This window comes from Argiope bruennichi, chromosome 2 (assembly GCF_947563725.1).
Source record: "Argiope bruennichi chromosome 2, qqArgBrue1.1, whole genome shotgun sequence".
NCBI classification, from domain to species: domain Eukaryota; kingdom Metazoa; phylum Arthropoda; class Arachnida; order Araneae; family Araneidae; genus Argiope; species Argiope bruennichi.
The window spans coordinates 64,247,631-64,261,843 of NC_079152.1; positions in this window are offsets into that span (position 1 = coordinate 64,247,631).

Consider the following 14,213-nt stretch of genomic DNA (forward strand, 5'->3'; position numbering starts at 1 on the left):
CCGTCCCAAAATACCCCTAGTGTTGCTTTAAAAAGGATGCTAATAAAACTAAACTATGGTATTCTTAGTTTAATCAAAACTATTAGACATGTACTCAAAATGAAACCTGCCATGTAATAAAATAGTAACAAGAAAGAAAAAAAATATATAATAATTATTGCAATCTTATTATAAGCAAATATTTCATAAATAAAAAATATCTATATGGTGATATAAAATTCATATATCTATATGAAAATAATAATTTAACAGTAAAATAAAATATTCTTTGCAGTATGTACGAATATTTTCCAAAAATAAACATTGTAACTTTCATGGCATTTTAAGATTGTACTGAATAAACATATTCGAAACTAAATTCAAACAGAACATATTTCAAAAAGAAAACATATATGACAGAAGCACCTAATGTTTGCTTATCTTCACTATTTAAGTTTTTTTTGAAACTGACATCTAGAAACGCCAAATATGATTACAAAATACTCCTTTAAACATAAAGGAATTATAAGACATTTATGATGCAAATGAGAAAACTTTTATAAAAATCACATGAATATAAACATAACCATTGTTTATGAAAGGTATTCCATATGCTTCCTTTAGGGAAATTTTGTTCAATTTCAAAACTTTCATAGCCATCTTTTTATGTCATTATCAATTATTTGAGCGTATATTGTTGTGCAGAATAACAAAGAGATACTTTCGACACAAAAATCGGAATAATAAATTATTACGCATGATTTACGCCTGAAAATTCTATGTTTAAAGATTGTCAGAGGCTTTTAGATAATTGACTTTGACATGCTTCAAAGAAAGAATCATTTAAAAGGAATGAAAGTTTTTCTTCGACAGATCACAGACTGCATTAAAAAATTCTGTTGCAATAAAAAAAAATTGTTTTTTTTTTTTTTTTCACAAAGTTTGTCAAAGAATTTCGGTGGTATTTAAAATTTTTCTTTCAGACTTACTTAAGATGGAAAAACAAAGATAGACAGACATTCTTACAACAGTGATTTTTACAATAAATCCATTTTCAGAACTTTTATTACAAATAAGCTGTTTTTAATGATTAGCTGCCTTGCCGGAAAAACACTGCTTGTGTTGGAGTAATTTAAAGGACTTTTACATAACTTAATATTCAGGGTTTCATCAGCAGAGAATTTAATAAACTTAAAATTGAGATAAAATTTTAAGGTGAATTATTTTAGTTAGTTTAGAATTAGTTAAGTAGAATTACTTTTTATTTTGGCTTAGTTGTTATTTTAGTTTTAAGTAGAATTAGTTTAGTTTAGTTAGTTAGTTTAGAATTATTTTAATTATTTAGTTAGATTACTTTGCTCTTTTTGCACATGAGCCTTCATTATGGAATCGAATCAAATGTAAAAAAAATCTAACGGAGATTGAACTGATTGCAGTATTTAATATTTCTATGGAAAATTTCAAAATCTATTTATTTTTTGTATGGTGAAAAATCCAACACGCGCAATATTGGTCACTTTATTCTATATGGAAACAAGAAACACAAGTTACAAAACAAAAATGAAGCGCCACTTGCAGAAATCAACAATAGATAACTAGCAAATCGCCTCTAAAAATCGTTATGGTTCAGAAAGAATTTTAGCGGGCCAGATTAACATTGCAAATTCGCTTAACTATTATTTCTTTTGATTCGGCAGATTCCTCTTGTCTGTGTGTCTCTGCTTTAATTGTTACCATGACTGGGCACCGAATATTACAGAATAAATGTTGGAACTCGAGTTTTAATAAAGACATCGACAAGTTTTCAGAATATTCGGGGACCTTGATTTTTGTTACCGAAATTGCAAAATATTTATTGGGTAGAAGCCAAATGATTGCCAGGTTTGTCGCTAAGGCCAGAGATTATTGACTTAGCATCAATTTAGAAGCCATTACAATGTCTCTAAATATGTCTTATTTACCAAGGAATTTACAGTGAAGGATATTAATAGGCACACACACACACACACACACACACACACACACACACACACACACACACACACACACACACACACACACACACACACACACACACACACACACAATATATGTCAATCAAAATTCATTCAACAATTATTCGTTTCAGCTGAGCACAACTGGCTCTCTCTCGACTGGACTCAACTGATTGAATATCTCTGTTTCCCGACAGAGAATCGAATGTTCTAGAATTCTAGAAGAATATCATATTTTCATTCCTAATCAATATATCGCCAAAATTCTAGCAGTTTCAGGAGTCAGTTTTATTACCAAAGTCGCCATATTCCTCGCCAGTGACGGAGATCATGATTTGACATTCATTCAGCATTCATCAGAACTATTTTAAAAGAACTATTGTCTTGTTGAACTATTGAAAGTCATCACAAAGAAAAAAAACACCCCTTAGAAAAATATTGCTTAATTTTTAAGTAATTAAAATGTTTAATACTCATATTTAAAAAACTTCCACCAAAATTGAATATTTCAGTTTCCAAATTCCAAATTATATTTATAGATATTGAATCACTCTAGGGGAAAAGTTGTGGCTTGTAGAATGCCAACAAGCATGCAGAATATCATCTAATGCAGATTATTCACTATCCATTATTATCTACTCACACAAGACATATTCTAGGAGAAAGTATTGTAAAAGCCAAAAAATTCGACTTCGAGATTTTGACGAATCTACATGATTCAGACCTTCTTGAGTCCAAAAGGCACATTTTCGGAATGTCCGTCTGTCTATCTGTGAAAACGATAAAACAAAATAGGTTGAAATAAGCATATGAAATTTAACGTATATGGGCTTTCTATCAAATCGGTAGAAATAAGTTTCATTTTGAGCGAAATGCATTCAACGGAAATTTTTTTTTTGGTTCTTCAAGTACTCGATAACTACAAAGCATAAAGAGCTAGATAGATAAAATTTGCTACATATTTTTAGTATCTAAAATGTAGATTATTATTAAATTTTGAATGAAATCTATCAAGGAGTTGACCGCCTGGTTGGTCTTTACATTTTGCATATATATAAACACAATTATTCAAAAACATAACAACTTAGTTAAATGGAATATTGTTCATAGTTTTAGCATCAAAAGTGTGAATTCTTATCATATTTTAATAAAACCTATTCAAGCAATGACAATCTGTCGGTTTATACTTTCGCATATATTTAAAACGAAATGATTTCAGTGAAAGGAATTTGGTGTGCGATTTTGTGATTATAATTACAGTTCTGTCTCAAATTTTAATTTTAATTGATTAGAGAAATGACGTCCAAATATATTTTTTATTTTTTGATATCTGTATTAAATGCATGGCAGTGATTCCAAAAGAAAATTCACCAAACATCGAGCCCGAGATTCAATAAAAACGCGCCAAAAATAAGCTTTTCTTTGTGGCGATCGGTTTCCTTTAATCAATGACTGGTCATGCTTCCCGAGGGAAGGGTTGTACCGTGGTCGAAATAACCAGTTATAAGTTACTTTACTATGAAGCACGCAATGTATGAGACTCAAGATTACTCTCACTGGTTATGATTATGTATAGAGATAGAAATAGAGGTTTTATCTACAAAGCAATTGAAAATTTTGTTTCACTTTATCTAACCTGAAAGACGTCCCCTCAAAATGTTTTGCTGAATTTAAAACCAAACATTGTTCAAAAAATTGTGTAGCAACTTTATTTGATTGCAGTGTCTTTCTTAACAGTAGACGAAAGGCACTAAAAGAAATGAATTTAAATATATTATTTTTAACCTTAATTAACTGAGAATCCTGTAATCTATCAGATTTGAATAATTGGGAAGGCCCGATAGTGTTCAAAAAAGTAATGTTATTGTTAATTAAATGTACTTAGGCGATTTAAATTCCTGCACTTAATTAGCACTAGTCCCCTGATAAATGATATCTTTTTTGTCTTTAATGAAGCTTTCTTTGTTGAAAATCAAAAAAGATTAATATTAAGGGACATGCAAGTTAATTAAGTCCTCAAGGAGATTGCGAGAGACATTTTCGGAATAGGAAGTAAGTTTCGTGTTTACGTGCTTCCAATCATTGAATTTTTCATACCGATATTATCTTGCTTAACATACGTGGTTCAGTTAATGTAATATTAAATCAGACACTAAGCTAAAGACATTAAAGAAAGTAAAATTAAATTAAACCTACGGCTAAACTGTTTCCTGCATTTTAAGGGAGTCATTAAAATGGATAAAACTTATACTGGGTTTTTATTAAATTTGAAAGGCCTAATTTAGACATCAACATAGTCAATTATTTGAAAATAATTCAAAATCAGCGAATATGATTTTGTCGTTATCTCTAATACATTAATTTTTAAAACTTAAAAAAAGTCTTTCAAATCATATACATCGCATTGATACATACACAAAAATTTCCTTTTATAGAAAAATTCTTAATGTATAATCTAATCAGCGGGAGTGGTTAAGCAAATTCTCCAATAAAGGACTTACCACTCTTCTTCGTATACAATTGTTGGCCTTGGGCGGGACCGCAAATACCATGTATTATAAGGACATGAAATATTAATTTTTGTAGTGGATCTACAATTTTTGCTGAATCAATTTTAGGAATAGTTTCGTTGGACGCCTTCTCTTCTATAGATTAAAATAAAAAATTGAAATTGAACTGCCGCCGCAATCACAAGAATACTGTTACAAAATATTTCTTCTACTGCAAATACCACCAATAAATCGTAATTACGCAGCACATTTATTTGCTATAGTTCAGCAGTTTGTTTGCTGTCTCATCCTCTAATTTCTCTTATTTGTTGGCGACTCCGACTCCTCTCACATACACACAACTTTTGAAGATCCACACAACTTCTTCTGACGATACACACGACTTCTTCTCCAGCTTCAGAGGTTTGTCTTTTATAGCTCCGGGAGGCGGGGCTAGAATCTTCTGACCAATCAGGGCATCTCTGGATGTATCTCGGGTCTTACTAGATGGATCGTAAAAGTTCTCGAACTTTCCGTTATTATCCATTTAGTCGCCAAACTCGCCAAATGTATCGCCAAATGCTCGCTAAGTCTGTCGCCAAGCTCTAAGTTCATTGATCTCAGCACGTACAGGACCGATCGTACAACGGTCTTTCTTACGATGACTCTATTCGTGCCGGGTAGCAATATTATAGGTTTGTAACAATACATACCGAATTCATTGATTCGAGTAATTTCTTTTTTGAGCTTACTAATTTTGAATGGAAAAAAAGTATAAACTGACAAACGGTCAACTTTTTGAGAGATTTCATTCAAAATTTAGTAAGAATAAATTGTAGATGCTAAATTCCTATATCAAATTTAATCTATCTAGCTATTTATGTTTTGTAACTATCGAGTTCACTTGAATTGGAATAGCCAGATATATAGCCTTCCCATAGTTAGACAGCTAGTATTTCATTTAAAATTTGATACAATTTTAAGATTAGTCCGAAGTTTATATACCGAATCTCAGCTGTCTAGGTCAAAATATTTTTGAGTTACTATGTACATAGACATGCAGACATAATAGCGAGACTGTGTTTTATGAACTCAAAGAGGTCTGAAACGATGAGATACTTCAAAATGAAGAGTTCGAATTTTTTGACAGTAACAATATTTTCTCTAGAATTCATATACGAATTTTTAGTCTCATTTTTAGTAACGTTTTCCTTTTAGAAAAATCTTTCAGTAGCTCCTTCTTTTCTAAATTAATCTCTTCGACAGTAGAATTAGTGGAGGATAATCTCACAGTTGACCATTTTTTGGTTAAAATTTCTTAGATAAAAAAGGCTTCAACAACCTTTTACTCTAAAGATCAAACTTTTATGTAGGTACATGTTAAATCTATTATGAAAAGTCATTTGGTTTGTGTGACGTAAAAAAAAATGTGCATCTACTTAAGTGTCACATTTGTCATCTGATCATAGCTAAAAAATGAGGAATTTAATGTCTAAATATGTCAAAAATATTAACTTCAAAGCGAGATTCTTTTCTCATATAATATGGTCTTTTTTATATCAAAATATCTTATATTAAATTCGCCAAGACATCAAATAGATTCAAGACACTTCATAAGATCAGCCATGCGTTTTTTATGGTTTAAACAGCTACAAATTTTTATGTTTTGATGTTTGTAGTTTTTGACATACAGCATTTTAACATAAAATCTATGACATATCCCATACCATAAAGTAAAAATTGCGTTGAAGATTTTTTAAATTTTTTTTCTCATAACATCAGAACATTAATGTATGAGGAAGATGAAACTAAGTGGAATTAATGAGCAAATAAATTTAGTTTTTTATGTCTTTTTTTTTAAAAAAAAATATTATAATTTTGAATTACTTTTCCCGTTTTATAAAAAATCTAATTTAATTATCAATGATGAACTAGAACCAGCAAGAAGCCCTAAACGTTAAATGATTGTTTTTTTAATAATCTAACTGAACTGTAGTAGTTATCGATATCAGTCTGCCTGTCTATCTATCTGTCTATATAAATAAAATCCTACTTATAATAATAGTAATAATTAGCAATTCCAAAGAACCACCCATTCATGGTCAGGCATTGGTTCAATTTACCATTTTTTTATTTTATATGAATGTTTATAACTCCTAAATATCCCATCAATAGTTGATTTTCCCACACTACGCTTCATTTTCGAAAGCCACAATCGCAATATAATTTCTTTGATTTATATTTCATGCGAAACTTATAATTCTAAATATATCATCAAAGGTCATCTTTTTTATCCGCCTTGCAAACTAAAATATCACACAAAAATTTAACAAAACGTAAGACCTTTGACAGAACCAAGCTGGACCGATTTCTCTATTTGATTTCTTTACACTGCATGCATAGCCAATCAGTTAGAATGCAGTGTCGTCTCTGTTCAAGTATAATTCAAAATATTTTTCTTTTGTTGTTATGACGAATTTATCAAACTTGGTTAACACGAATAAATTAATACAATTAATATAGTGGACAAATAGTTTTTTGCAGAAAGAAATATAAAAAGATTTATTCCAAAATTTTGGAGATGCTTTTTCATTTGTTTGAATACAAAAATTGTTTCAAACGAATAAATTTCATAATCGGAAATGAACAGAACTAACAAGAAGGCAAAAAAAAAAAATGACTTGCATAGTTTAGCTGATTTTAACTTGAAAATCATTTAATTTTTATGATCTGAAAATAATAGCAAAACTGTTTTTAAAATACAATCAAGATTTCGCAAACCAATTAATAGATTAAAGAGGTTTTAGTTGTTTTTCACGCTGTTAAAAGAAATCATGCGAGATGATTTGCCATTTATAAAAATATTAATATTGGATAATATAAAGCTAATAACAGTTATTATCAATCTAAGTGTTTCTAAGAAACACTTGCCCTCTTAAATTAAATGAACTGAGCAAACATAGTCCTAATATAAATCATATATTTAGAATCGACACTCGGGTTTATAAATGTCTAAATAGTTTTTAAACATAAATGGAGACTTTTTAGGAAATATCTTCAGAATGATGTCTGAATGTCTGATAGAAAGAAAAAAATTCTTCCAAATATCTATTTATTTATAACACACACACACACACACACACACACACACACACACACACACACACACACACACACACACACACACACACACACACACACACACACACACACACACACACACACACACACACACACACACACATCCTTTCATATATATATATATATATATATATATATATATATATATATATATATATATATATATATATATATATATATATATATATATATATATATGAATCGGAGTCGGAGTATATATATATATATATATATATACTCCGACTTCTACATTTATACTATACATACTCCTTTGTAACGCAACTAATTGATTAATGGATGGCTTTCAAAGGAATTTCCTGTTTCTATGAAGTATATTTTTTGTAATACCCTGCTCTAATACAAGAAAACCTAATGCTTAAAGCGAGTTTTATCTCTACAGAATACAAAATAATGGAGAGAGATATTTCTTCGTTCCTAGACGGTTGTTCCTGCTCTCAAGAGTCACGTTTTCTTATGTCTGTATTCTTCGTTTTTCTTTGAAGAGCTTTCCCTGCGGGATCTCAACAAACGTTTTTCATCACGGAATAGACACACAGAATGCCTCTGCATTTTTCTTTTACGATGTAATTGAAATAAATCTATATTCTTTAGACTTTTTTTTGTATTATGGTTTCAGGTTATTGACTATTCCTTTAAACAAGCTGCAAATGGATATTTAATTTATACTAAATTAACTTTTTGCATATTTTCTATTACTGTATTTTATGTTTCCATTTATATAAATGTAATAAATGCCATCGCCATTTATTTTTGCTGAGTTTTTTCTAAAATGTCACTCGGTATTTACTTTATAGTTATTTTTGTAAATAAACATTAATCATTTAAATTTGCATTTAACTTTATCATAATTTTTTGGATATGATTATCTAGTTTTTGGAGGAATAATCATATGATTAGCTAAATGGTGAATTCTAGGTTTTTGTGTTTCAGAAACGCGGAGAAAGAAATTAAGTTTAGGGGGTCATCTCATTATGGTTCAAAATTTAGAAGTCAATTTAGATAGTTAAAACTGCATGTCCGGAATAATTTTTACATAATTTCAAAACCTTATGTGGGTAAATAAATAAGTGACATAATTTAATTACTTTTTGATACTCATATTGTTTTATAAATGAACCATAAGGATGTATCATATATGTACAAGCAACTGAAAAATTACTGTAGATATTACTTTATAACTTATTAATTGTTATTAGCTTAAGGTTTAGATATTCCCCAGCGGACTGTATTGCGCTGTACGGAATATTTCTTGGTAGAAAAAAAATGTCTGTCTAGTCTCATGGAATTCCAGGTCCATCAAGCAAGGAACATCATCTTAGCATCAAATGTTATTTAAAAGGATGGATTTTTTAATAGAAAATTCCAGTGCGGTCAATATCATATTGTGTTTTTTGAAAAATAATTGCCAGTTACTACAAAAATTTTCCTAACCATACCATCAGATTGGAAAATGATATCCATTTTATTTATTAAATTTGCAGATTCGATGCTTTAATATGATAAATCGTCAATTCGATAATATACAGGATCATATATATATATATATTAGCTTGAAGACGGGATATTATGAGACGGAATAGATTCAAATTTTTACACAGATCAGGAATTTCAGTATAAAGACTATACACCAGACCTTAATCTTTGACCTTGTAGTCATTGCTTTCACATAAAGAAAAATAAATTCAAAATAAAAAATTCAAATAAAGAAAAACAATCCCAAAATAGACTTTTTCGAATTTAGAGAAACCTAATATGCGGAGATTCATCAAAATCTGGAAGTGAATAGTTTTTGACAATTGCATTATTGACTATATTCTTTGTACATAAAAAAATAAATTAAAAGAAGTACTTTTAATGAAAGTTACATGAATTGTTATGAATTCCTCTTTTGCATTCAGGAACGAAGAACGTGAAAACATAGAGCACAGAAGATAGAACCCGCATGTCTCGAAAGAAAAAATAATGCATTTTGATTCTGTTGACATGCTTTATATGAGGGGGTATCAATAAGTAACGCAAATAATTTTGAATACAATATTAAAAATGTAATGCATTGCAATAACAAAAGAAAACATAAGTACTGAATTTATTACTTTTCACATTACAGTCATCCATGTTGAAGCATTGGCCCAAGCGCTAGATCCTTCTAAAAATACCGGTCCGGTAAGAATGCCGTCATCAAACTTCTGACCACCGACAGACCTCTTCATGAATCTAAACAGAATAAAAATCTGAGGGTACCAACTCCCGGCTGTTTGTTGGGTACTCTAAAACTTTCCAATCAAGCCTTGTAAGTGCAAAAAAAAAAAAAAAAGCCCGCTTTATATTGGCCGGCGGCGTTTTTTGAGATCAGTATATTTAAAAGGATTCAAAACTGGGACAGATGTATCAAAATGAATGTCTGTTATGTCGAAAATTAATAAATTCACAATATTTTCGTTAATTTTCATATGGTCATGCATTGCCTTTTTTAATATTGTATTCAAATTTATGCGTGCTCTTTATAGATACCCCTCTTCAATAAAGCACAAGTATTAAATGATTATTTTAAAAACTTCATGAAAATCATCGTCTCTCCGAGATGATACAATATGTTCTTATATTTCAATAAAGTCTATGAATATACAGAATCTCTCTTATCCAAAAATTATCGAAATATTGGTATTTTTTATTGGCCCGAATGATAACTCGAATCATTATAAATATGTTTCATTGAACTTTATCTATATTTCACTCTTAAGTTATTCAACAATTTTTGGTGTATAACAGGGGAATAAGTGATTCTTTTCACGCTCACATGCTAGCGAAGGTCATTTGCTAGAAAAGGTTCTGATAAATAATGAATTATTATTTTTTTCGCCTCCCACAAATGAATAATTAAATATCATTTAAATGTTTGTTTTGATTATTTATGAATTTTCTATTGTGTTTCATATGTTATTTTTTCCCTGTAATTTTTATTGCATTGTTTTGTGTACTGGTATCTCAAAAAAAAAAAATCACAAAAAAAAGAGTCTTTTTGATTAGAAATTTAGTGCTTATAGTTAGAAATGTAACACTTATAGTACAGGAGTTCCTAAACTATATACATTATTTATAACCTTCACAATAAAAGAGACTGTTTAATGAACATTGGACAAAAAAGTCTTAAGATAATAACAAGAGTAATTTAAATCAAAAGAATTAACAAATGAATGATTAAATATCATTTAAAATTGGACAAAAAAGTCTTAAGATAATAACAAGAGTAATTTAAATCAAAAGAATTACTCCAAATAACTTTTTTGAGCCGTAGGGTTTCAGGTTCGAGACCCGATTCCACCGAAGAACCGTCGTGTAAAGGGGTGGTGCACGTTAAATCCGTCAGGTCCAAATGTCCTCCAGCTGATGTGGTGTAAAGGGGGTGGGGTGCCAGCTCAGGTGTCGTCCTCGTCATCTGACCACGGTTCAAAATTACGAGATCCGTCCCAAAATAGCCCTAGTGTTGCTTTTACAACGGAACGTTAATATAACTAAACTAAACAAACTAAACCAAATAACTTATTTGACAAAGATAGCATCAATAACATTCTTTTTGTCGAATTCAATGCAACTAACAAGCAAAAAAGCTTGCTTAAATATAAAATAAATAATCAAAAATTATTCTTTCTTCAGTTTTTTTTGTTTTATATTGATATGAGATTCTTTTTTCATTCGCAAATAATTAAATTGTGAAAAAAAAATCTTTTCTTGTTCTTACAACAAATCAGAGTTCAGCAATAATTTTTTATAAAAAAAAATGTTCCGTGCCCTATAAAATCCGTCTGACCAGGTAGGTAGCCAGAGATTAAGTTCTTTTCTTGTAATTTTGCAATAAAAACTGCAGACATGGTAACTCAAAGTAAAAGAAAAATCTTTACGGCTAAAGTAAGGGTAAAAAAATTGGGGAAAGTTTAAAGTATTAAACATTCTTTGAGAAATGGGTCTGGGAAATGTAAAAATGTGAGCTTTTTTTGAAAATAATTTCTTTTTCTAATATTCAGATTCTCTTTTTTAATTTATTTTATCTGTGGATATATATGAAACGAATAAACTTGGTCTTGATTGTTAAGAAATATGGCGGTTTAAAATTGTTGTACCAAGTATAATGTGGATATTTATGGGCATTAAGTTTGTTTTAAGTATTACAGTTGTTGAATTTTTGAACGAGATTGAAAGCTTCCGAAAATGTCTGTTCTTGTGTATTTCACAGATAACCGAGAATTTTACTCTGTAGGCAGTAGGAAAAAATTAGAAAGAGTAAATGGCATAATTTAGAGAATTTATTCTCTTTTTACTTCAAGTTGTGAGAAGTATTTTGAAGATCATATTTCAACATATTAAAGTTATAAAAAGTTTGCAAGTTAAAATACCAATTTGACAAACTAAAAACATGCAAAAAAAAAAATGAAATTAGATTTTTTGAGACGAATACTGCACCAAAATGACATTAGATTGGTCATGGACTTCGTAGCCATATCACATTAACCTTTTAAAGGACCCTTTTTTTCTAGTCATATTATGTTAAAATATTTTTAGATTTGAAATTAGAATAAGAAAAGGGATACATTTAACTTATTAGATAAATTTAATTTGATTAATTAATTAATTGGCTAATTAATAATTAAGTAACAAATCAAGACACATCATTTTGTGTAAGATAAAGAACTGAAGCATCTAAATTTCTGCCTTTCTAAAAAAATTTGTCAGAACTTATGCCAACCTACATAATTTCATACAAAGATTGATAAATTTGGTGGGAAGCATACTTCCCACGGCCCTAGAAAGGGTTAACGCAATTGGTAGGCCCCAATTAAAAAATCATGAGATCGGTTGAAATAAAAATCATTATTGAAAATGCTTAATAATTTATCAAACAAATAATTAAATGAATCATTTAAAAATTTTACTGATGTGTCACTAAAAATTTTCAAAATAGCTATTCGCAACCAGAGTACAAATAACAGTGTTTATATTTTCACTAAAATGAGAAAGGAATGAGTATTTAATATAATATTACTGTTAATTAGTTAAGCATAGTATATAAAAGTCCAAATATTATTTTCTTGCACTTGGATGGCAACAATTGTGAATATATATGCTTGTAAATTTGGCTCTTTTTGTGTTGTTTCTTATTATAGGAATACATGCATATTTAAAAGGTACTATATTTTCTTGACGAATCTGGTCTAGAATTGGATACATATCTATAGTTTTCACATAAAACTGAATAATAAATTTTATACTTTGCATTGCATTGTTTAAACAAATATCAACTGCAATTAATTTCAAATATACCAAGTAATTAGTTCCAAAAGCAATTTATTTAAAATAATCCTATGCCAATTTTCAGATAAACTGTATTTAATCTTACAACAGTTGCAATTAGTTAAATTTGCATAACTTACAGATATATTTATAAAAAGTTTTGAAAAAAGTGGCGATAAAAACATACATCTTGATTATATTAGTTTTATTAATTATGCTTTATTGGGGCATAAATAAAAGAAAATTAATTAATTTTACTGGCACAGTTATTTCTTTTTTTCATTTTTTAAAAGAAGCGCTTTTAAGTAACTGAGTAAATCTCGCGTCGTTAAGTTTAGGTGTTTTGGCATAAAATATCCAAATTTATTTCAAGCTTAAACATTAAAAGTTTTTTTTTAATCAAGAATCTGTGATTAACTTTCTCTCCAGTTAATTTATAGATTCCCGTAAAGCCTTATTATTAATTAAAAAAATATAAAGATGAAAAAGTGTGCTTTATTTCAATTTTTTTTTTGTTGTAAAAGGATTCATGAAAGCTTTTTCTTAAATCATGCTTCTAATAATTTCAATGAAATATATATTATTTATTAATTACTAATTTAAAAGACTCATAAATACATCTCTACTCACAATAAAGGAAAGGATTGCGTATATATGTCGTTATCATACAGAGCAAACATAAAAATGGAGTTAAAGCAGCCGAAAGGCACTCCATTTCTTTTCACCATTTTAAAACTAAAAAAATTAACATTTTAATGAGACCAATTTATATGCGCTTTAAATTTTCAGAAATTTTAATAAATTTTCAAAAAATATGATTTACAATGCTTTTTGTTAGTGAAAATCAGATTATTTTCATATATTTGCTGAGTAACATTTCTGCTAAATTTTATTCCATATATTACTCTTAACATGCGAGATGGAAATGTCATGCGGGAGAATATATTATATTTCTATATTTTGAATTATTATCCTTATATTAATAATGTATTATACTACAAAGAGTTTCTGGCAATGCTTATGTTCCTTCTAAAGTTTATAAATGTAGCAAACTTTTCTTTTTTTGATACATAACATAAATTCAATTACTTCCAGATTGATGTTATATTCTTTTTAAAATTTGTTTCTCAAGTTCATTTTTATTTTATTTGACAAGTTTCGTTTTGTGGGAATTAGTTCCCTTTTCTAACCCCAGATGGCAGCGGATTCCCGTTTCCTTGAAAGTTATGCAGAAAAAATTTCTTGTTTTGTTTGGCAGTCAAGAAAAAGTAGACATTCACGTGAGTGTGAGCGATGAGTAGCT